The sequence below is a fragment of the Mus musculus genome, chromosome 6 (assembly GCF_000001635.26).
Source record: "Mus musculus strain C57BL/6J chromosome 6, GRCm38.p6 C57BL/6J".
Classification (NCBI taxonomy): Eukaryota; Metazoa; Chordata; class Mammalia; order Rodentia; family Muridae; genus Mus; species Mus musculus.
This window is the reverse complement of record NC_000072.6, coordinates 17,705,735-17,731,378: the sequence shown is the minus strand read 5'-3', so window position 1 is coordinate 17,731,378 and position 25,644 is coordinate 17,705,735. Positions and strand designations below refer to the sequence as shown.

Below are 25,644 nucleotides of genomic sequence, written 5' to 3'. Positions count from 1 at the left end.
GGCAAAAGTTTGGAGAAATGTATACCAAACATAGTTTTTCAAAACTTTAATAAAATTCTTTCTCTAAACTTTAATAAAATTCTTACCTTCAAAATCAGCTACCAGCATCTCTCCAATAGGATGCTATGAATGTTTTAAGCAAGATAAGACTAAATACTGCACATTCCTAGTCCCTAGGCATCAATGCCCTGTGATGCTGACCAGTCATTATGACAACACAAAGACCCTATATGCATTTCTGTATGGTCTCGGGTGGGATGGTCCAGCCCTCCCAACCTTCTGATGCATTCACTAGTCTTCCTAGTGCCCCCAAAACTTAGAAGTTTCTGCTACTACATCAGTTATTTTGCAAAACTACATAGCTAGCTGCTGCACATGCAAATGAAGATAATACAGGATGTTGGATGGCCACTTAAAGGGATAGTAATCAGCCTGAAAAAAGTCCCAAAGTCGCTCTCTCCCATCATGGGGGCATTAAAGCTACTTTGAAGCCCATCTTATCTACTAGGTATCTAGAGAGACAGAGGGAGATTTAAATTTAAAATGCAGAGGCAGCCATGGTGGTACAAACCTGTAGTGCAGCTCTCAGGAGCTGAGGATGGGGAACTGTAATAAGTGCAAGTCCAGCATATGTAACAGAGACCCCTCCCCCTCTCAAGCATAAGCAATCAGGTCCGTAACTATGACTTTTCTGCAACCCTATAGGTGGAACAACAATATGAACTGGCCAGTACCCCCAGAGCGCGTGACTCTAGCTGCATATGTAGCAGAAGATGGCCTAGTCGGCTATCATTGGGAAGAGAGGCCCTTGGTCTAGAAAACTTTATATGCCCCAGTACAGGGGAACACCAGGGCCAAGAAGCAGGAATGGGTGGGTAGGGGAGGAGGGTGGAGGGAGGGTATAGGGAACTTTCGGGATAGCATTTGAAATGTATATTAAAAATGATATAAAATAAGAAAAAGAAGAATTCTCATGGCTAGACAGATGGCTCAGCAGGAGAAGCAGCTCTTGCCTCACTACAGAGGACACCAACAGATCTCCAGTTCCCACCCACACTGCGCAGCTCACAGCCGTCTGTAATCACAGCTCCAAGGCATCCGACAGGCCCTTTTGGCTTCGATAAGTGCACATGTGCATACACACACAGTATGCATCTACAGACACATGCGTATAAAAAATATTAAGTCTTAAAAAAAAAACTCCAGTAGCAATTAAAAAGAGAGAGAGACATGTCTGCAGTCCATACTTTATCTCCAAACTTTCTTTAACAATTGGCTTTAAATAGAAGCTTTTGGCAAAAGCTACACTAAAAACAGAAAATTAGAAAGTTGGAACAACTTATTTAGTAGTCAGCAAATGAATTTACTCTTTTACAATGCTGTTTAAATAAACTGATATACAAGATGATCATGAAAATAGCATTAGCAATGTGCCTAAACTTTTTGGACCACAGATATGTCTATTCTTCCAAACTCAGAGACATTTCATCTTCTCTTTTATTTCTCATTGGACTGTGCCTGAAAAAATGTGCCGAGAAGATGTTGTGCCACATATCTAAGAGGTTTATAATATCAACTCTTGAAAACACATCAGGTAAGTCTATATTTCCATCTCTGGACTTTCTGAAGCTCCAGACTGAAGGCAATGGTTCTGCTGTAACTCCTATAAATCAGAGTTCTCTGATTTGCTTGTACACACACACACACACACACACACACACACATGCACACACACAATTAAAATACAAAAAAAAACTTTTTAAAAATAAATAAAAAGGTAGAACATATCTCTGAGATCCTTGACTTGGGAGTCCTTTTTGTGAACACACAGGAGTGGAACAGCTGGACCATACGGAGAGTCTGTTTTTAATTTTGTGATTAACTTTTATATTGCTATTCTGTAGTGGCTAGACAACTTTACATTCCCACCTGCAGGTTTCCTTTGTCCACATCCTCAGTATTATTTTCTTAATTATTTCCAATCCAACCAAGGTGAGATGGAATGTCAATCTAGTTTTAATCTGCATTTCTACTGATTAATATATGCATTACTAGAATCAAAACTGTCCAGAGGAACAACAAGGGGACTACAGGGGGAGGGAAGATAAAGGAAAAGTGATTTGGTAAATCAGAGCATCTCTCAACTATACAATATACAATATTCTTACATGGCACCCTGTTCAAAAATACATAAGAAACATCTTAAGTTCAAACGTGAATCTAAATGAAGAAAGAGAAAATGACTGTCTGTAATGAAATCTCCAGTCATTTATTGCGATGGGGAAACATTATGTTTACTTAAATGAGGACCCATTACATTTATTCCAAGGATCGATTTCTCAACATAAAATATTACTAAATTTTCATCCATAGCCATACATCTTCTGCCCCTTTTCTGTTGTGGTATCTAACAGAAAGCTTCAAGTCAAGGTATTTCCTCTAATGTCTTGTAGAATTCGTTTTCATAGTCTAGTCCACAAAAACATCACCAACGGTTTCTCCTAAAAACACTAAGTCCGAGGTTTGAAAGAAAATGACAGCCTCTTAGATAAATCTAATCATTTCCACCATAAAAATCAGGGTAACTTCCCCAAAGATCGACAGTGGCTTCTCTAGTCAGGAAGTTCATGATGTATTATATATAGCACACACTGGGGCTGGAGAGATGGTCAACAGATAAAGCGCTGCTAACAAGCAGCATCAGGTCCCCAACACCCACAGAAATGCCAGGTAGCTTACCTTCTAATTTCAGCACTGAGAAAGTGGAGACAAGCTGGCTAGTGAGGTTAGCCCATGACAGCAAGCTCTAGATTCACTGGAGAAATGTTGCCCTGCTGAATAAGGTGGAGAGTAACTGAGGACCCCTTAGAAACATGTGTGGGGGCCTTAAGACAAGTCTCTCACCAGCCTTGGAGCTCAGTTTTCACCTAGGCTGGCAGTCGGTAAGGCCTAGTAATTCTTTCTCTATCCACCATGTACTAACTCTGGGGTTAGGCATTGCACAGTCAAGCTGAGGTATGCATGTGGGCACTGGGGATATGAACTCTGACCCTCACATTGTGCAACAAGCACTCTTATACACTGAGCCTTCTGTCCAGCTCACCTCGTTAAATAATACATTTTCTCCATTTGTCTGCAAGAAAAGAAGGCATAGGATTAGACTCTTTTTGTTGGTTTTGCTTGTTTGTTTGAGACAGGGGATACCCATATAGTTCTGGCTGTCCTGGAACTCACTCTATAGACCAGGATAGCCTCAGACTCACATAGATCTGCCCTGCCCCCCTGAGTGACGGGACTAACGCTGTGCACTGCCACACCTGGCTAGGATCATACTCGGAATCCCTGCACACTGGGTAGTGGTCTGTTGAGAAAGCAGGGACCTGAAAGCGATGATACTGAAGGAGTGGAGCAAGGGAAGCTGGAGATTGGCAATGTGGACAGACAGACCATCTGAGTGCTCAAAATGAGCGTAATTCTCACCAAAAGGACCTTGCTCCTTCTTTTTCTCCCTTCCCTTCCCCTTCCCCTTCTTCCCCTTCTTCCCCTTCTTCCCCTTCCCCTTCTTCCCCTTCCCCTTCTTCCCCTTCTTCCCCTTCTTCCCCTTCCCCTTCTTCCCCTTCTTCCCCTTCCCCTTCTTCCCCTTCCTCTTCCCCTTCCCCTCCCTTCCCTTTCCTGTTCTTGACTGGCTCTTCACATCTTCCCAATCACTTTGGATTAGAAAGCTCAGAATGCAATTTAATACTTCCTGTGTATAACTACTTCTTCAGTAAGTAATCTACTTTGGGGACTTTAAGTATACCAGTGAGCTGACTGCGACTGTGTCTAAAATCTACTCTCTACCTCTAACTCATACTTCCACCTACTAGGTGGTCCTTCAGTTTGAGGATCTGAGCATCTCCAACTTAATACAGCATCCACCCTCCCACTTCTCTTCCCTATCTTATCTGATGCCAGCAGGGCTTGGGGCGTGGGTGTTCACTTTCTCCAAGGACCAGTATTTGGACAGCCATTTAAGAAATAAGGACAATGACAACAGAAAAGACCTAAGTATCTGGAAGTATTCATTCTAAGAACTATTTGATTCTGGGAAAACAGTCCACAGCTTCCTACTATGTCGATGCCTGGAGACATTCTAGATTCCATCATGTCTAGCATAATTCTTTGGCTTTTCATTAGACTCTAAATTTTTCTCATGTTTTATAAACATAGACTCTAATCACATGTGTCCATATCTATTCTGAGTTCTACTTGGTAAATGGCAAAAAACTGTAAATTATCTACTTACCAAACTATTAAGTCCCTAACTGGTTATGTCATCTCTCCATGGAAATTACAGTGAGAAGGAAATACCTCACACGCTTCCCACTTCAGGCCATCTAAGATTGTCCTAGGCCACAGACTTCGGTAATTCTTTCCTCATTTTTCCATATACTGTGTCTGGCAGATCAACTCACCTCAGCCAAATATAGTTAAGTATTCCTACCTTTATGCAAGGAAGGATCCAGGTCTTATCTGTATATCTTCAAGTCAGGCAGGCCTGGTAACTGTCCCTGGAATGTTACCAGGAGACAATACAGAAAAGGCTTCACATTTTTTAAGGGGTCACTAACCTGCAGTGATGTGAGCTCCCTGAGTGTGCACTATGCTGATTGTCCACTAGCAGTAGGACTCAGTGTGAACTCTATGCTATATTTTCCTGATCGTACTGAAAAATCGAAAGGAAGTTGCCCTGGAGAAGTAGCTCTCAGACTCTGCACAGTTGGTTTTAACTTTGATAGTTCTAACTAACTCAGGAGCTAGCCTCATTCCAATTTCGAACGCATCTCTGCGATAGGAATGTCATAGCCCTGTTATTTCATTTCCTCCTCTCGTTTTCTGTTTGTTTTAAACATCTCGTTTACACGTAGGGGCTGGGCAGTTAGAACAGAGAATGCCTAGCAGAATGCTCTCGCAGAATGCTCTCACAGAAGTTTTAAATTCTCAGCTGTTTGACCCTACCCTACAGCACTTCAACCATAAAAACATCTCTTCGTCAGGGTAAGCATGAGTATCAACAACATTACATAATTCTCAAAGATCTATGAAAAGTTTCCCTCCATGTAGGAGAGCCTCACAGACTCATGGACAAGCGCCATCTAGTGGCAAGAAGAGTTACTGACTGTGGGTGTGGTTGATGCAAAGGATTTAGGATCCAAACCCAAATCGCTGACAGCTCTTGTTCAGGACCCAATTTTGTTAACAAATTTAATCATGTAGCTACTGTTTCCAGGGGCAGGCAGGTGTCAGGTAATGGTAAAGCATCTACAGTGACTGGGACAGTACGGTACCGCCTGACTTGGCATCATAAGACCCTCTTGGAGTGAGAGTGTAAACAAGGTCTGTACTGAGCACTAGGTCATGAATGGGGGCCCCAATTACATATGTTATGTCCCAACTAATCCTCACAGTACCCGGTAAATTAATTATTAAATCAACCACTATCTAAGAAACTGACCCTCAAATATTAAATAATTTAAAGAACACAGGCATTAAATGATAGAGCCATCATTCATATATGGCTTATCTATTTCTGTGTCCTGAAATGTGGGTAAATCATGTAAAGCAGTAAGTGGAGTTGTCTAAAACTGCACATCAGGCTATGTATAATATGGATGGGAGAGCCATCGGCTGGATCGCAGCAGATCTCTCAGATTGGAAGCACCACACGCTGGCTAACAGGGCCAGGCCCCACCTTAGTCTGGAACCCCGTGAGGTAAGATCATGGAGTTTAGGATCATGTCTAAGTAAACACCAAAGTTAGCCAACAGTTTAACTCAAGCCAGTGCCTCCTGAAGCTTGACACGGAGCTGGGCTGGGACCACAAGTGTCCTCACAGACAAGCCTTCCTCTCACGGAGCCTGCAACTCCGGTTCCGGAAGTAACTTTTGTTTCTTAGTGGAAAAGTTGACAGACCAGCAGGTCCTTCTCCCACATCGGAAGAGTCTGATTAATCTATAGCCTGCTTCCAGAGAAGAGGAAAAGTTTCCCAGAGATTTAAAAAAAAAAAAAAAAAAAAAAAAAAAAAAAGGTTATCCGCTTCACAAGAGAGGCCTTTTTAGGTTATTATCCGAACATTAAATATCCAAAAGTATCTTTACCTGCCTCCCTTCCTGAGAAAGATGGGTGTAGGCTGGGACTTGCTTTCAGGATACAGAATCTTTGCAGTACAGTTCCATTCTTCGAGTCCTCTCTTATTTATAGAATTAGACCAATCCCACACTAAGAACTGGGAGCTACTTAATTTTCACTTGTTCTCTTCTGATGTTCAAACACACATGATGGTACGGCTAAATGAAAGAGGACAATACTTTCTAAATTCCAGATCTGGGGCTGGGGCTTGTTCGATGGTAGGGCTTATCTATGTTGCGCAATGACCCAGGTCTGAAACCCAGAACAACTATTTTTTGTAAACTAACAATAATGGGAGAATATGCAATCCCAAATCTATATTAACCACATAACAGGTTATTGAGATTTACAAGTAAAAAAGAAAGAAGATAGAGAAGGGAAACTGGGTCTTCCCCTTCCTAGAAATGCTAGTTTTGTGACCAGTAAGGGGATCGATCACACAGGACAGGTATCTTTGCAAACGTTGGAACAGAGACTGATGGGTAAAGACAGCAATGAAGCCCAGAGAACGTGAGAGAGAGCACCTGTGGTGGATTGAATAGAAGAGGCCCCATGGGCTGGCTCATGGGGACTGGCACTACTAGGAGGTGTGGCCTAGTTGGAGAAAATGTGTTAGTGGGGGTGGACTCTAAGATTTCAGAAACTCAAGCCAGGCTCAGTGTCACTTTCTCTTCCTGCTGTCTGATGATCTAGATGTAGCACTCTCAGCTACCTCTCCAGCATCATGTCTGCCTGTATGCTGCTATGCTGCATGCCCTAACAATATGGACTAAACCTGTGAAATGTAAGCCAGCACCAATTAACTGGTTCCCTTTATGAGAGTCTGTGGTCACTGTGTCTTCACAGCAACAGAAACCCTAACACTGGATCTACGCATAGATACAGCCCTGTCGAAGGACTAGAGCCTAAGCAGGAAACTAGAACGGGAGATCACAGATGGAGTCTACGGCTGCAGTGTTGGGGAGGATAGCCGTGTGCCAGAGAGGATGCAGAGAATCCTGCATGCTGGCACCCAACCCCCCATGAGTACTAACTCTGAGTGAAACTGCTCAGAGACCAAGTATGTCAAAGCTGGAGTAAGAGAAAAGAGATGTCAACAAACACTTGTGACACACAGAAAGGGCATTAAATATATTAAAGATAATCCTTACTTCTTCACCTGTAGAGGAAGGAATAAATATGGAAAGGAAGAAAACTGGAAGATAAAGCTGGGATTTGAGTTATCAAGTCAACTCATGAACACAAGACAACCGATAAACACGGACTACACAGATAAGAAAACAATTTCCATGTGACATTCTGTATGTATGTGTCTGTCTGTTTCTCTCTTCCTGTCTGTCTTTCTCTGTCTGCCCCTCTTTGTTGTCTCTCTGTTTCTGTCTCTGACTTTGTCTCTTTCTCTATGTGTCTGTATGTGTGTGCATGCATAGGCTCCTTCACTATCCTTAAAAACTAGAAATAACAACTTCAAAATGGCAATAATTGTATCTTGTGCCCAGATCATCTCTTCTAAATATTTTTCTCCAAACCAACATAAATAGGAACCAGAAGGAAACTGCTGATGATAATGAGACTGAATATCTTAGAAAGTAACTGAGTGTTCAAAGCACGACCCACTGGCTGGGCATGCTAGTGGCACCAGCCTGGAATCCTAGCACTTAGGGACACTAAAACTAAAAGATCATGTATTCAAGATCATTCAAGGTGACACATAATCCATTCCAACTGGGCTACATAAGATCCTGATACAAAAACAAAACAAAAAATTCACAATACCTGTACAGCAAAGAATTAAAGATGTCAGCTGGGGGACCAATGAGTATCAAAATGATAACAGATGCCAGAATAATGATTCATGCTTATAACCGCAGCATTTGGGAAACTGAGGCAACCAGACTCTCACAAGTCTGGCCTGGGCAACACAGTGATTACCAAGTCAGTCAGACATAGCGGAACTTGTCAATAATAATAATAGCAAATTATTCTCTACTGAATAGAAAGGAAAACCAAGAGTCTATCCTGGAATGAAGAACTAAATGAATATATTAAGGTCTGATGCAGAATTCCAGAGTTTCAAAGTGGCTTTCCAAAAGTACTCATTAACTACTGAAGGAAATAACTGTGCAGCAAAGAATTCTCCCAGAAACAAACTCAATCCTAACTATGTGATAGAAATGAGAACCATCAGTGCAGAGCAAATGAAAATTAAGTGCTATCTAGAAGGCTTCAATGAGAAATGCCCAGCCACTCTGGTATAATCTAGCCAAGGAAACATAAATAACTCAAACTCAATCACTAAGATCAATGGACACACCTCTACAAAATGACCTCATAAAGCCCTCAAAAGTATCAGTCATAAAAATCCAAAAGAGATAAAGGGGCTTTCTAGATTGAAGGGGTCGTGAGAGACAAGACACTTCAGTGCAAGATTGTAAATGGATAGTCTGCGCTAAATCAAACTCCTGGGGTCACTGGTGAAACTTGAATAAGATCTGAGACTTACATGGTGGTACTGTTCCGATGTCTGATTAGTTGATGCTATTTCTCATTTGGATGCTAATCTGATTATGTAAGAGAATGCCTCTATATGCAGAAAACACACACTAACATATTTCACAATAAGAGTGAACTACATCATTTGTGTATTCTCCCTCATGGGGTGCTGAACTAAGATTCCAAATTATCTGTAATTTGAAATTATCTTAAAATAAAAATTCTAACTTAAAAAAAAATGTGTCAGGCTTGTGAGGGGGTTTTCCATATAAACTATTTGTTTTCCTTTGGGACCCATGCCAAATAAAAGAGTTCGGCTTTTATACAAGATCATGTACTAGGGAGAAGAGGCTAAGGGCTGACAGCCTAACCATGCACCATCAATCAGAAATAAAACTGGAGGAAAAGGCAGTGTTCTCAGGAGTACAGGACAAGGTGGGTGATTAGAAAACAGTGGGGCATTCTAGTCAGGGGACATTTAGGGCTCGGGGTATTTGAAAGCATTGGGATTCAGAGAGCTATAGGAATTGTAGAGGAACTGAGTGGCCTTCACAACAACTAAAGTGAAGAATTTGTAAGATGATAAATATGAGCACGATGAAAATGGTCACACAGGAATAACACATTCCTTAAGTGGGGGTTGGAGTAAGAAGGGAGGCCATACCAACATCCAGCTGTCAGGTCCGTTGACACTGAAGATAGAGCCTAAGATACTAGGTATAGATTCTCCATTTTGTTTGCTAGGCAACAGAAAGATATTAAAGGATTTGAAAGCAATATCCTAGTTGCAGGAGAGATTAGGAGAGATTAGAGGCAGGAAGATCAGCTAGGAGATTAGTGTAATAAGATTATAAGGGTTGAAATAAAAGCAGAAGAAAGAACTAAAGAGCGACTCATGACGCACCATGAATTTGACAGTATTTTCTAACCGAAGACAGGTAAAGGGAGAAATGGAGAGAGATTATTAGGATTTTATTTGGGTAGAAAAGCTAACTCCCTCGGAAGGGAGACAGCTGGAACGAGAGGACTCAACACACTGACCCTTTGTTATTGATAATGTATTCATTCGCAACACATTCCTGACCACACTGCTGGAAAACAGTTATTTCATTACAGTCTCTTGATGGAACTTCACTAACATAAGGCTTTCTCTCCGTGAAGCATCAGTATCTTCATAGGACATATCCAAGCACTTGTTTTCCTTCGTTCGTTTCTTTGCTTGTTTCCCTCTTTCCTTCCCTAACCCCACCCCAGTTCTGGGATTGTAGGAATGGAACTCAAGGTCTGACCTCATGCCAGGTAAGTATTCTAGCACTGACCTACATTTCCAGCCCCTCTGGCTCCCTCTGTTGTCTTCTATGGGCCTGGAATCTAGGATTTCAGAAATGCAGTACATCTTCACCAGCCCCTGAGGAGACTAGTGACCGAAAACAAAAGGAGGTCTGAGGTAAGGCGAGTTGACACTTGTGGATGGGAAAGCAACCTCTCACAAAGGGAACTCTCCACAGTCAAGGAAAAGGTATGTTTCATCAAGAGTAAACAAAGGTCTAGTGTGAGTGTGGAAAGAAACAAATAAGTTAGTTCTGATGAAGCAAAGAAAGTCGCCTCTCCTTTATCTGACAGGAAACCAGCCCCAGCCCTCCTGGCCTTCCTTGCTTTCTCTCTGAAGATGTCTGCCAAAGGTTTGTAAGTCTATACCTGTCTTGCCGATAGTTATTAGGCTGCCAGAAGGAGTCACAGAATGTGAGTAGCCAAGCTATTGGCACAAAACCAACCAAACAAATGAAAACCCTTCCTCTATTTACGTGGATAAGCAAAGAATGCACCAAATCACCAAGGACTGACACATCTAAAGCCCCACCAGACTACCAGCTACCCACTGAAGCGGGGGTCCCAGCACCACGCTCTGCCCAAGGCCTGCAGCCCAGACTTTAAAGCTAATCTGCTGTGTTGCAGATTAAAATCACCTCTTTAGGACCCAGGCCTGTTTGTACTGACTTAGCAGTGAGAAAAAAGTGCAAAGGAATTGGGCTGTGTGCATTGAAATTCACCAAAAACACCCTGGAGCACTTTGGAAATGATATTGTAAACTCAAATTATCAAACAAGAAATACTCTGGCGACTGGAATACCAGGGCTGGTGTAGGCCATATAAGGTTTTTTGGTTTGGTGTGGTTTGGTTTGGTTTGGTTTGGTTTTTTTTTTGAGGGGAGGGGGATGGCCAACTTCCTACTTTTATTTTTATTTTTCCTTCTGACACTTCCCATGAGAAGAACTTGCCCTGATTATCTGAGAGGAGAGACAAAGAACAGACCTGGAGAGACAAGGAGCGGACCTGGAGCCAATCTCAGCTGCATCTGTAGACTGAAACCAGAGCCCAGTCAAGAGTCCAGCCCAGGGCACGTGAGTTACAGACCCCGGACTGAGAAGGAACGAGGCATGCCTAATGACTTACTACACTGAGTTTAAATTTTATTTTGTTTTTATTTGCTGTTGGTGGAAGCTGAGGTAGAGGACACACACGTGCCACAGCACATGTGTAGAGCTAAAGGATAACTTTGGAGTGTTAGTTTTCTCCACAACCATCAGACTCTGACCCCACGCTTGTATGGTGAGTGACTGTAAATAGTGAGCCTTCTGGCTTACCCCAGTCTTGGCATCTCCCTTCATAAACAATCATTTTAAAGACCCTCCAGTCTATAAAAAAAAAATTTTAATAAGAAAAACCCCACTATTAGCACATAAGCTTCAAAAAATCCACATACTATCCTAACAAAAACATGAAGGAGAAATAAACAAAATGTAATTTGTAATCAAGGAAGAAAAAAAAATTGTGGTAAGGAAGGTGCCTAGAGTACAGAATTAAAGAGAGCCGAGTCCATCAAGCATTGAGCTTGTCCCTTCAGAACTGAGAACTCCTCCTTAGCCTCTGCGGCTAAGCAACCTCATATGCCTCAACTTAGTGGCCCTGCTTAAAATAATGGTAACGGTGTTGAAACGCAATGTGTTGTGATTTGGGTAAAGGACGTAGGGACTAAGCAGACAATGGCATCCCTGCACAGCCTCACCATCAACTCAAACCTGCACATGCAGGCTGGGACAAGTGTGTGAAGGTGGTGACTCAGACACTGTGTATTACAATGTATAGACATTGCTACTAGGTTTGTGAGTTTCTCAGATGGGAAACGATTGTTAGTAAAGTTTGAAGCAAGTAAAGTCTTCAGCTATTTTGTTTGCTAGTTTGTAATGCAAGAAGCAGCCATGTATATGATAGCACTTGGACTGGGAGAGGGCTTTGGAAGCGCTTGCATCTTGAGAAGACAGCATTCACAGAAAGCTTTCTGCAGCTCAGCAACCTCACATGCCTCAACTTAGCCCTGGCCCTGCTTACAATAATGGTAATGGTGTTGAAACGCAATGTGTTGTGATTTTGGTAAAGGACATAGGGACTAAGCAGACAATGGCATCCCTGCACAGCCTCACCATCAACTCAAACCTGCACATGCAGGCTGGGACAAGTGACACGTGAAAGACAGTAGAGTTCCTGTGTGCTCCACACCCAGATGGGCGTGTTAGCAACGCTGCACACAGAAAGCTCACCTCCTCTTCTCCTGCTTTCCACCATGTGCAGACACCAGGAGATGGTACCAGACACCAGGCCGACCAGCACCTTGATCTGGGACTGCGGCCTCCAGAAAGAGGATAAGCAATTTCGCATAAGCCACCTTGTCTGTGTCTATTTGTCAAAAGTACTGAACTCACCAGGCACAGATGGTCAGGATTTGACCAACACCTCAGAGCTGACTTCTATTCCCAGGTTTAACTTCGGGCTGACCAGACAAAACCATCTTTGCATGACTCTGTATGTCCACTTATACTTGGTCAACATTGAAGCTTCCAAGCCCAGCGAAAGTGAAGCTTCCACTGCTTCCCCACTATACAACAGCCTGTTCCTGTGCCTGCCTTTGAGTCTCTGCCATGCACAGGTCATGGTTGCTAACACCCATGTGTTAGCAAGCTTTGAATGGAAAGCAGTCTTTACTTGTCCTTGCTTGGGTGTTCTTCACTCATTTCCGTGACAGGAAACAACAGTCTTCACTCTTTAAGTGTGGTCTGCACAGAGTGAGTCCTTTCTACAGAGCACACCCTGAGAGAAGTGAAGGGAATAAATAGCTTTACCTAGGGGAGATGGGAAGAACAGCTGGGGTGAATGGAAAGTATGCTGTGGTGAATGGCGAGTTCTCCCCCAAACTCAACTAGCCAAAACAATTTAACAAACAAAACTCAAAAGAGGGGAAAGCAAACACTGCCTTGAGCCATACTCCTCAAAAATGTCAAGACATTCAAAACCAAGGACAGTCTAAGGAGATATAACCATTATGCAAAACAGCATATGGTATCCAGGAACAACAAAAGAACATCACACAAAACCTGAAAAAGAAAATCTAAATAAAATATGAACTTCAGTCAATAATAATGTCAATGAATTCACTGAAACAAATATCCATGAGTTTGCTGTCTTACAGGCCATGTACAATGTTACTAACAGGACACACTGAGTGTGGAGCATGCAGGAACTCTACGCTATCCTTGAAATTCTTCTGTAATTCTTAACATGTCCTAAAATATGGTTTAATTCTAAAAGATAAAAGGAAATATGAACAGTCACAAATCGCTAGTACACTTCTTAAAAGGGTTGTAAGCCACCTTGCTATTACTGAGTCCTACATAGCATCCTATCCTTTCCTATATGAGTAAAATCCATTGGAGTTTAAATAATTTTATTAAGCAGAATGGGCTCAGATATGAGCCACCAGATTGTGTCATGAGCCACCCAAGATTCCTACAGCCACATTTACTAAACCATATGGAAATTCCTAGAGCAAGGCCCAACTGAACAACTCAATCTGAAAGTTTTCTCTTATTTCTTTCTTTGGTATTTGTGGTTGCTTGAATAAGAATGGTCCCCAAGGCGCTCTTATATTTGAATACTTAGTCATCACGGAGTGGCCCTATTTGAAAAGGTTGTGGAGGTGTGGTCCTGCTGGAAGAACTGTGAGAATTGGCTTTGAAGTCTCAGAAACATAAGTCAGGCCTACCCATTGATAGTCATTCATATTCTCTCTCTCCCTCTCCCTCTCCCTCTCTCTCTCTCTCTCTCTCTCTCTCTCTCTCTCTCTCTCACACACACACACACACACACACACACACACACACACACACACACAATATAAGGATTATGATGTAGATATGTGTCAACTGGAGATGGAAACCCCATAGTCTGTTGTTATTTGCATTTTTAAATATTTATTTATTTATTTATTATATGTGAGTACACTGTATCTGTCTTCAGACACTCCAGAAAAGGGCATCAGATCTCTTTACAGATGGTTGTGAGCCACCATGTGGTTGCTGGGATTTGAACTCAGGACCTTCTGAAGAGCAGTCAGTGCTCTTACCGGCTGAGCCATCTTTCCAGCCCTGTTATTTGCATTTTGACTGGTTATGTATTTCTGTGATGGTTTTCAGCTGTCGAGAAAAAGAAAAGAAAGGAAAGGAAAGAAAAAAAGAAAAGAAAGGAAAACCTTCTTTGGTGAGGGTTGAGAGCTTCACTTACATGTTGGGCATAAGAATAAATATTTAGGATGTATTGATTTAGGAAAATGGAAATATTAGGCTGCCCTTTAGGCTCTGGACCTCTCTGGCCATGGGTAGTTGGCTAGTTGTACAGCACCAGACATAAATTCCCACCCACTGAGCAGGTCTTTAGTTCAATTAGACAACTGTTGGTTACCTCTGAGATGTAAGTATGTAAGCATGACTATGGCTCCACTGGAGCTCTCTTGCTGGGTTGGTCACTGTTATGATGCAGGCTTTACAGCTGGGTAGGAGTATAGACTGGGTTTCTACTTTAGAAGCTTGTATAACACTGTCAGTTACTATAAGTGATAGTCCTCAAGGAAGAGGCTTCCAGGTTAGTTCTAGCTAGGTCCCTGCAAGTCATATGCCCAGAGCATGTGGGGTCTTCAGCAATACAGTCTTACCTTCAAGTTCTAGAAAGCAACCAAAGGCAGTGGCAATAGCCTGACGGTCTCCTGGACCAACAACTAAAGGAGATGATTCTCTTGCACGACACTAGTGTTTTCCTTTTAAATAGTCTATGGATCCTAGAGGAGCACTGTCACTCCATGTTGTGGAACTCATTTAAAGTATATTACATGTGTGCACACATACGTTTTAATTAAGTTTATAAAATGTGTTTCCATGTGGCTTTTTAAATTATCTTTGGAGTTGTGCTTTATCTGCACACCCCCCCCCAGTCTAGTCATCCCCTTCTCCATGGTTTCCTTTTCCCCTTCACAGTACCTGACCAATCCCCTGTCTAGAACCCCTCTCACGCACATGGTCCTTTCTTACATTCCTGACTTCTACAGTTACCCTAGGTTACAGAATTATATCTGAAGAGTCAAAGTTAGAATCCACATGCAAGGGAGAACATGTGGCCTTTTCTTCCTTGGTCTGGGATATCTCAGTATAATCTTTTCTCTTCTTTTTTTTAAAGATTTATTTATTTATTATATGTAAGTACACTGCAGTTGTCTTCAGACACACCAGAAGAGAGCGTCAGATCTCATTATGGATAGTTGTGAGCCACCATGTGGTTGCTGGGATTTGAACTCCAGACCTTTGGAAGAGCAGCCAGTGCTCTTAACTGCTGAGCCATTTCACCAGCCCAGTATAATCTTTTCTAATTCCATCCATTTACCTACAAGTTTCATAATTTCATTTTTGTTGTGTGTGTGAATTAAATGTTCATTACCTACTCCATGCTGCTTCCATTGCCTCGCTATTGTGAAGAGAACAATGAATAGCATGGTCAAACAACTGTCTCTTCAATAAGGTATATTTCTATTCTTATTCCAAAGAAAGTTGAGTAGAAGTTGGAAAAGTTTAACCAAGGGGAAAACTGTAAGCATTTTAGCAGTGTCCATCACTAATTAAAATACTACTTCAAAATGATACTGAGACCAACTTCAAAACAAAGCAACCCCTCAAAAAAAAGTGTCTAACTCTGGAGAATATATAAATTCATATCCAAATTGCTTATGTATAAAAGTTACTTTTTTATGAAGAAAATGTTATGACTCCAGGCATTTTTTTTCCTGTTTCTGCTATCCTTAAATTGTTCAACTTTTAAAAAATAAAACAAGTAATTCTTGCTTACTATGCTGCCTAGTTTTATGTCAACTTAACCCATGCTCCCATAAGATTGGCCTAGGGGCAAGCCTCTGGTGCATGGTCTAGATTGGTGGTTAACATGTGTGGGCCAAGCCCACTGTGGCTGGTGCCACCTTGGGTGAGTGGTTCCAGATGCTACAAGAGAGCAGGCTGAAGAGACTTGAAGGGTGAGCCAGTAAGCAGCATCCTCCAGGGCCTCTGCATCAATTCCTGCTTCCAGGTTGCTGCCTTGAATTCCTACCCTGGCTCAAAACTCAATAACTTTCCCCTCTCCCCCCCCCGCCCCCCATACACACCTAAGTTGCTTTTAGTTATAAAAAAAAATTTAATCCAGCAACATGACTGCTCTGGCAAGGCATCATATCCAAAGATGTGATAAATCCAGAATGCCCTGGATCACAATATGATCTGGCTGAAATATAGACATACTCTTAGTATACACATTTAATCCCTAACAGTGAAGGTAAGGTTAATTTGTAGAAGGAAGCAGCAAAGGTATTGTGGTGTGTGATGTGTGTGTGACAGTTTTACCTGGGCAGTTTTACAGAGACAAGTGACAGAGAGAGCAAGCTAGACACAGGTGAAGACAGAATGAACCAGAGAATGAGAAGGAGCCAGAAGATTAGAACACATTGCCAAAGTTAGTATGAGGCAAGACAGAGCAATTCAGTCAGAAGCCGAGAGAAGCTAGACTGAATCAGTCATCTTGAAAGATTGATTGTATGGAGGCTAGAAGCTTCCAGGTCTAGGCCTAGGGATAGTTAGAACAGAGACAGAAATGCTCTGGGCTCAGCCCCAAGCCTGTATTCACACAGCTTTCATCTGATTCCATCATCTGAGGAAATAAAAGCAACATTTACATTTAGCCAAGATGTTTTATCACAGCAATAGAATCCCTAAGATACTCACTGACCTACAAGTTCCTTTTAAGCTTTTTAAATCTCCACAAGTTTGCTTAACACTTCTGAAAGACTAACACTCAAGATCTTTTATTAGACTTGGAGATCAACTTGGGAACCAGTGTTAGAATTTTTCACAGGGCATTTCTATAAAGAGTATACATTCAGTTTCCTAAAATTTAGAGGAGGACTACAAATGGTCTCTCAGATGTGTGTTCCTTTATTTTGCTAAGATACACAGTAACTGCCATAAGCTGTAATGGCCATAGCTGACAAAATACTGAAAGAGCATTCTGGGTCTGTCAGTGTCTTATTTTAGCCCACAGGGAAGTGCAGGATTCACTAAGAGGGACAGAAGCTATATTTAAGTGATGAATAAGAGGAACGCACGAACAACTACCCTGTCCCATAGTAGCATCAAAAGAAGTTTAATTCTTTTCTCTCTTGGAAAACTCAAAATCCTTTATAGATGTCTTTACAATGACAATGAGCTACTGGGGGGAAGTATCTTATGATCAGAAAAGCCATGTATTAGTACAGATCCAAATAATCAATAACCCATTAACCTAACTTCTTTGAGTTAACAAAAACATGTAGTGTAAATGTTCTAATATTTTAATCTATTATTTGAATGTGCAAGCTAAGCCTATAGAATACAAGCTTCTAGAAAAGCCACCTATTCTAATGTACTGGATCTAAATAGTATTTTGTAGCCTAAAAAGCACATTCTTAGATTGAAGACGTAGTGAATGCTTATAACCCAAGCTCTGAGGAGACAGAGACAAGAGGAACAAGAGGAACAAGGTCAACCTGAGTGATACTCAACACTCTTTCTCAAAAACTCAAATACCAAGGAAGGTCCTTTCTCAATCATTTTGGCATCTCATGTGATTTACAGTCTGGTCAAAGAACCAATTCTATCATCATGCTGAAAGGCGAGTGTCAATCACAGTCTCACAAATACTAAACTACCCGAGGAGAGGCCTATCACAGGCTATCTTAGATGGGCACACACCCTATAGCTTGTGGTCTTGTGCAGCTGCACATTGTGACTTCCATTCCAAGCCCTGATCTAGACAGTCGCTGAGCTGTTCTGAGCCATTTCTTCAGTCATGTTCGCACCATCTCATTCAGGCTCCTTCCTCCCACTTAGAAATTCCTACAGGGTTGCTCCAGTGGTTTCTCCTCTGAAAACCATGGGTTCTCTGCACACAGAAGTGCTTTTTCTTCCCATATCTGTGAACTTTTGACTAATGACCTCCAGGAGAATGCTCTAAGTTTCAACTGTGACACCAATAAGCTCAGGGTTGAGTACTGAGTATTAACAATACCCTTGTGAACTAGGAAAAAGGAAAACCTAGGGTTTTAATGTGAAACAAGAAAGGGTCCTGAGTGCCATCCATCTCGGAAGATGTCCTATCTAAGTCACCTCCCTGGCTATGTTTCATCAGTGGACAATGAAAAAGCAAAGATTAAGAAGTCACAATCCCTGCACTCCAGCTTTCCCAAGTAAACTACTGATGTGTTATCTTTCCAAGGTACTACAACAATCTATAGTGTAGAGGAAGCACTGAGTGACATTGCTTCTGTCTTCCTGTGTGATATAGTCAGCACCACTAAAGTGACCAAATAAAGGACTCTACATCAGCAGAGTGGACATAAAGCCAAAAAAGCTACATGTGAATTTGAAGAAGGTCAAGGTGGTCATATGATATGTTTTATCCTGGAACTATCAAAAAGACAAACATATTGAGACAGATTCGCTTCATCACACTTGCAGAAGGTTCTAAACTCGGGGTTCTCCAGGACATTCAAACAGGAACTACTAGAAGGTGGAAATTGGCCTGAACAACAGTCACAAAGAGCATTCAGAAGTTCCCAATGAAATGGTTATATGTGACAAGGGTAGCCAAGGTGTCATTACTTCTGTCACACTCCTCATCTTGAGTCTGTTGATTCAGATGAAAGAAAAAAAAAAAAAAGCTCTGCTCATAGTGTGTTTTTGCAACAGAGGGATGATGCACATTAAAAAGAACCAGATCTGCATGCACTACAAGTCAGGATGCAGGCATTATGGCAGACCTTGACTGGGGTGCAAGTCAGAAGCCAGTGACCAATATCACAACTGCTACTGTGGGGCCTTGGACATGGGAACTTAAAGATGCCACAGTGCCACAGTGTAAGAAGTGATCTTGTAAGCTTACATGTAATGCCTTAGAAAGCTAGTGCTGGGAGACAGGTATTTTACATTCATTTTCTCTGTTGGCAGTTCTGGATTAGAACATCTTAAATATCTCCCATCCCTGTGGGTATATACAGCACATCGATGCCTTTAGGGACTAAACATAATTTATAAGAAATACTTTGATTCTGAACTTGAACTTATGGCATATATTAATGAAAGAGCTGGCACACATACCCACATCCTAAAGACATGAATACGTCCAGGCGGTATTAAATGCTATAAGACCATGCTTATGTCTGAAAGTAAAGAATGAAAAAGGAGCATTTTAAAGGTTGCAGACTGGTGTTTCTCCTATGCCACCAAATCATTTTCAAAGTAGAGGAAGAACCTGAAACAAAGTACCATGAATTCAAAATTTAAAATGGAACTGCAATGAAACCTGTATCTGACCCAAGGCAAGTGAGCCTCAGAATGAGAAGGCCAAGTGTGTGGGTCATCACTCTGAGCCACCTCTGGATAAGGCCTCAGGATCGGGGACTCTGGTGCTTGACTTACCATGCTCTATGGGGAGAACTGAGAACCACCCTCACCCAGTACCTTGGAAGTGGATTTCCTGGCTCCTCCCAGTGCAAAGGAAACTATATCATCCCGTTCTTCTGAGCACTGCCAATTATCTGACTCTAAAAATAGAACTGGCATAGGAGTATCATCACTTCAGAAGAACTCAACTCAGGTATCCTAATCCCAGGTAGATCAGGTAGACAACTCAATCTCCTCAAATCACAACGACTTCTTTTAGTGTTAAAGACAGACTATCATACAAAATGAAAGTGATGGAGCTCTGGCTTGTTGGGTGGCACTCTACAGGAAGGATGGAGCTCTGGTTTGTTGGGTGGCACTCTACAGGAAGGTGGGAGCTCTGGCCTGTTGGGTGGCACTCTACAGGAAGGATGGAGCTCTGGCCTGTTGGGTGGCACTCTACAGGAAGGATGGAGCTCTGGCCTGTTGGGTGGCACTCTACAGGAAGGTGGGAGCTCTGGCCTGTTGGGTGGCACTCTACAGGGAGGTGGGAGCTCTGGCCTGTTGGGTGGCACTCTACAGGAAGGTGGGGTCTTGTGGCATGAGAAGAAGCTTCTGAGTCCTGACTGCCATGTGAACAGTTCAAAGCTCAGAAAAGAAGTCCAGCTTTTGGAGTATGGAGGCCAGACGTGGCATGAACACTGCTTTCTGTGCAGTGGCTGTGAGCAGCCGCTGGGCTCCCGCTCCTTCGTGCCTGACAAGGGTGCCCTCTACTGCGTGCCTTGCTATGAGAACAAATGTGCTCCTCGGTGTGCCCGCTGCAGCAAGACGCTGACCCAGGGTGGAGTGACATATCGTGATCAGCCCTGGCATCGAGAGTGCCTGGTCTGCACTGGGTGCAAGACGCCCCTTGCAGAGCAGCAGTTCACATCTCGGGATGATGATCCTTATTGTGTGGCCTGCTTTGGAGAACTCTTTGCACCCAAGTGCAGCAGCTGCAATCGCCCCATCACAGGTGGAAGCGGCAGCGAGGGCTCAGGTAAGAGTGCGGATGTAACACGGGTGAGGTTAAGGGGCAGCAGTGGCCCCCAGACCTGCAGAGCTAACCTCCAGCCTTCCTCCAGGACTCGGTGGAGGCAAGTATGTGTCCTTCGAAGACCGACACTGGCACCACAGCTGCTTTTCCTGTGCCCGCTGCTCCACCTCCCTGGTGGGCCAAGTCTTTGTACCAAACGGAGACCAAGTTCTATGCCAGGGCTGCAGCCAAGCAGGCCCCTGAGCCGAGGATCCTGACTCTCCTCTTTCCCAAACCAAGACTTCAAGACTTTGGCGCCTTTTCTGAACCACTTCTGGGGCCCAGCCCCTTCCTAGAACGGGCATCCCCCAACCCCCGCTCCCCACTCATTGGGACTTCAGGATTCAGTCACCCAATTTTAACACACCCCAGTGGTACTCCCTGACCCAGGCCCCCAAATCTGGGCTGTTGTGGAACACCCATGACTTAAGCCTTTCTCCAAGTCTGGATTCCAGAAATGTTCCCCACATCAAGGCTCTGACACCCCAGCCCTCCAAACCTGGACTCTGAGGCCTAGGCCTCCTTAAGTCAAAACTTCTAGGGTAGATTTTTTTAGTTTTCCTGCAGGTGCCTAAGAAGTCTTCAAAAATAGATTGTACACCCGGTTTGACCTCACCCCCATCCCACTGCTCTCTCTGAGCTGCGGCCATATGTATAGCAGATTAGGGGCTCCTGGTTAGAGGGTTGTAAGGTACAGGGTGCTGTCCAGCCTCTGAGTACCATGTTATTTCAGCTCCATGTTGCCCTGCAACAGGAAGCAGGAAGGTTGTTCACCCTGTTTCCAGAGATTGTAATAAAGCAGTGTGAGGGGGGAAAAAAAAAGTCCAGCTTTTACTATCTTTCTTTTTAAAAATCACAGAAGGAGATGGTACTAGCCTTATTACAGATATACTTGTCAATGTTATAAATGCTGTGTAAGAGAATCTTTTTAAAAGCAAAGCAATCTCCACCAACTTCCCATCCTCACCCATAAACTAAGCTGCTCTGCCATTAAAACGCACTTTTAAATGTGTTTGCTTGCATTGTTAGGACAGCATCCATTTTATTTTGAACAATTTTTACACATACAAAGAGAATACCAGCAACATTAAGGGATATGAGCACATTTCTACAATCCAATCCTGGAAGTGCAACGGTAATAAAAGCAGGCAGTACTGACTCATCTAAGAACCTGATGAAGGCTAACGCCTTGTCTCTCCTTAGCTCCAATCAGCAGATTACTCTCAATGCAACCATTTGGCTACAACTGTTATGTAGAGTTCCTGTTTGCAGAAAGCACAGTGCATCTGAAGGCATTAGTGATCAAGACAGCATACTAGATGACACAGAAAACAAAGGTGCAGAAATCAGAGGAAAATAACTGAATGAAATGTTTGTGTCCAAATGAAAACCGACAGGAAAAACTCAGCTTCAACAGGCACCCACGTATCCAAACGACTGAATAAACTAATCAGAAGATTAATTATTAATTGAACACAGGTCACAGGGAATTTAATGGACCAGTACAAAGGTATGAAAGTATTGTGGCTAATACTCCATGCTCTGCTCTCCTTAGTGCTATCTACTATCCCACTCAGACTGCAAAGCAAATCTATAAAAGAGATGTCACTGCCCCCTCCTGTATAAAGGAATCTTATGAATTCATTTGTCCAGTTACCCTAACACTTTGGAAACAGATTCGGCTGAAATCTTCTTGTTCTAAATACAATGCTCTAATTTCATCACAGCTGATGTGCACTCTTCCTAACACACAGAATTTAGTGTAGAAAGGAACACTGGAGTAAAATTGTCTCTGAAGCAAATCTCTATAACGCCAAAACTATTTTCCCCCAGGCTCCTAGGACTTTAAAAATGGTTTCTAAAGTCAGAAATGGAGACAAGAAAATATGTAACATTCAGTGAATTCTTTTTAATCACCTCACATTGTATTTCTGTGTATTTTATTTCACTTGCCACAACATCATTCTAAAAATTTCCCAAACAGACCTTTCTCTGCTCTCTCTCTTCCATACAAACAAAATCTTAGCCATGGTGGTAGAGCCCTAAACTACGCCTCGTAGTGTAAGATACTTTACTTTGTAAATCTCTGTGATCGACATTCCAGGCTACGTTACACAATCAGCTCCCGAGTTCTCTGTTATTGGTGCTTAAGTTTCCACATTATACTTACAGAAAAGACTAGAACAGTGATCCTGAAGTTCTACCACTAAATAACGGAGCCAAATAAATTAAAAATTTGGAAACCAGTAAACAAGACAAACAAAGTCCCTGCCTTCATAGGCCATCAGTCATGTGGAGAACAATGCATCCATTTAATAAATCAGAATTATATCCAAGTGTAGTGCCGGGCGTGGTGGTGCACACCTTTAATCCCAGCACTTGGGAGGCAGAGTCAAGCGAATTTCTGAGTTTGAGGGCAGCCTGGTCTACAGAGTGAGTTCCAGGACAGCCAGGGCTGCACAGAAAAACCCTGTCTCAAAAAATAAAAAAAACAAAACAAACAAACAAACAAAGCCCAAGTGTAGTAAGTGCTGTGCAGGAAACTCAAAAACATTGAAGTGATAGTGACAGAACTTTACACTCACATTTCAGACAGGGTCAATGGGGAAAGAACTGGGAAAGAAGAAGCCGGAGGCAGAATTGTGAATGGTAAGGAGAGTGCCATCCAAAATTCAAGTGGAAGGGCTGGAGAGACACCTTAGCAGCCAAGGGCACTGGCTGCTCCTCCAGAGGACAGGGTTCAGTTCTATTGTTGCTCACTATGGACTGAAACTCCAATCCCAGAGGATCCAAAGCCCTCTTCTACCTCCATAGATACCAGGCACATAAGTAGTACACAGTCATAAATACATGCAGGCAAACATTCATACACACACAATAAGTGTGTTGGCTAGTGTTCTGTCAACTTGACATGAGTTTACATTCACATGGAAGGAGGAAACTCAAATCTAGATGTCCCCAACCGATTGGTCTTTGGAGTATTTTCTTGATTAAAAACTGGAGTGGGCCCATCTCACTGTGTGCAGTGCCATTCCTGGGCAGGGGATCCTGGATGATTTGAGGCAGCTGATCAAGCCAGTAAGCAGCATTTCTCTTTGTCTGCCGTATCAGTTCCCGCTTCCAGGCTCCTGCCTTGAGTTCCTGCCCTGACTTCCCCTCAGTTGTGTACTGTTACCTAGAAGTACTAAGATGACATAACTATATATACTCCCCAACTGTTTTTGCACAGCAACAGAAACCTAAGACAATAAGCATTTAAAATTTTTTTTAGATTTATTTATTTATTATATGTAAGTACACTTTAGCTGTCTTCAGACACTCCAGAAGAGAGAGTCAGATCTCGTTACGGATGGTTGTGAGCCACCATGTGATTGCTGGGATTTGAACTCCGGACCTTCGGAAGAGCAGTCAGGTGCTCTTACCCACTAAGCCATCTCACCAGCCCAAACAGTCTGGTTTTTTTTGTTTTGGTTTGGTTTTGTTTGGTTTTGGTTTTTCGAGACAGGGTTTCTCTGTGTATCTCTGGCTGTCCTGGAACTCACTTTGTAGACCAGGCTGGCCTCGAACTCAGAAATCCGCCTGCCTCTGCCTCCCGAGTGCTGGGATTAAAGGTGTGCACCACCATGCCTGGACTAAAATTTTTAATTATAAGAAAAAAATCGCTCGCTCTTTTACCTGCTTGCCGTGTGGGACTGAGTAACTGCTAGATCCTTGGACTTCCATTCACAGCTACTACTGAACCATTGTTGGGAAAATAGACTGCAGACTCCAGCCCCAATTAAATGTCCTTATAAGAGTTGCCTTGGCTATGATGTCTGTTCACAGCAATAAAACCCTAAGACAAAAGTTGGTACTGGTAGTGGGGTATTGCTGTGATAGGCCTGGCCATGCTGTTGTTTGGAAGAATGTGGATTTGGGGACTTTGGCTTTGGAAAGCCATGGAATGTTTTAAGTGGGGCTTAATAAACCAATCTAGTAGGAATGTGGAAGACTTTGTTGCTGTGAGTGATTTGAACTGTGCAGACTTGGCCTAAGAGGTTTCAGTGGAGAAGAACTTTAGTATGTGGCCTAGAGACTGATTTGTATTATTTTGGTGAAGAACATGGCTACTTTTTGCCCTTTTGTGAAGAGTCTGCCTGAGGTTAAGATGAAGAGACTCAGATTAATTGCATTGACAAAGGAAGTCTCAGAAACGCCAACCATAGTCTTTGTTCTCTGGTTAAGTCTCATGACAAGCTATATAGTTCTAATATTAAAGAGGCACCAGAAAGTGAAATTGATATTGATATAAATTGAAATTTTATATCAAGGATATTAAATTGAATTAATGGAGTGGTGACCTTGAGACAACATCCTACCCGGCTAAATTTAGATCCATGCATGGCGGTACACACTTTTAATCTCAGGAGAGAAAGCCAAGCAGATCTCTGAGTTCAAGGCCTGACTGAGTCAGATCAAGTTATAGGTAAAAAAAAGCTTAAATCCAGGCATGGTGGTACACACCTTTAATCCCAGAAAACAGGCATGCAGATCTCTGAGTTCAAGGTCAATCTACAAAGCAAGATCCAGGACAGCCAAGTTTAGATAGAGAAGCAGTTGACAAAGAGTAAGCTAGTGATAATGTAACAGAAAATTGGGCCATGTTCCAGCCCGAGCAAGCAGTAGAACACGGCAGTTTCAGCCATGTGGCTCTGGCTTTAGAATCAAGAACAGAAGGGACTATTAGGGCAATTGATGCTGGTTAGTTGGAGCTAAGAAATTAGAAGAGACCAGCATCATTGTGATGAAATTTTCTGGGAAGTTTTTCGGTTTTTTGTTTTTGGTTTGTTTTTTTTTTTTTTTTTTTTTTTTTTTTTTTTTTTTTTACAGGGTTTCTCTGTGTAGCCCTGGCTGTCCTGAAACTCACTCTATAGACCAGGCTGGCCTCGAACTCAGAAATCCACCTGCTTCTGCCTCCCAAGTGCTGGGATTAAAGGTGTGTGCCACCACTGCCGGGCTGGGAAGTATTTTCTGAGAGCACAAAGAAGCTGTGTTCCAGAGATAGGCAAGGTTGTACCTTGTGCTGTA

The 25,644-nt window shown here is 42.5% G+C and overlaps 1 protein-coding gene and 2 pseudogenes across 9 annotated transcripts in view; 2 read left to right on the top strand and 1 right to left on the bottom strand.

The window, feature by feature from the left end:
* The window catches only part of St7 (suppression of tumorigenicity 7), a 249,123-nt gene that overhangs the window by 211,645 nt on the left and 11,834 nt on the right, over positions 1–25,644 (bottom strand). The window lies entirely within an intron of this gene.
* Gm13899 (predicted gene 13899) lies at positions 18,655–19,692 on the top strand (annotated as a pseudogene).
* Positions 20,173–20,978, top strand: Gm13898 (predicted gene 13898; annotated as a pseudogene).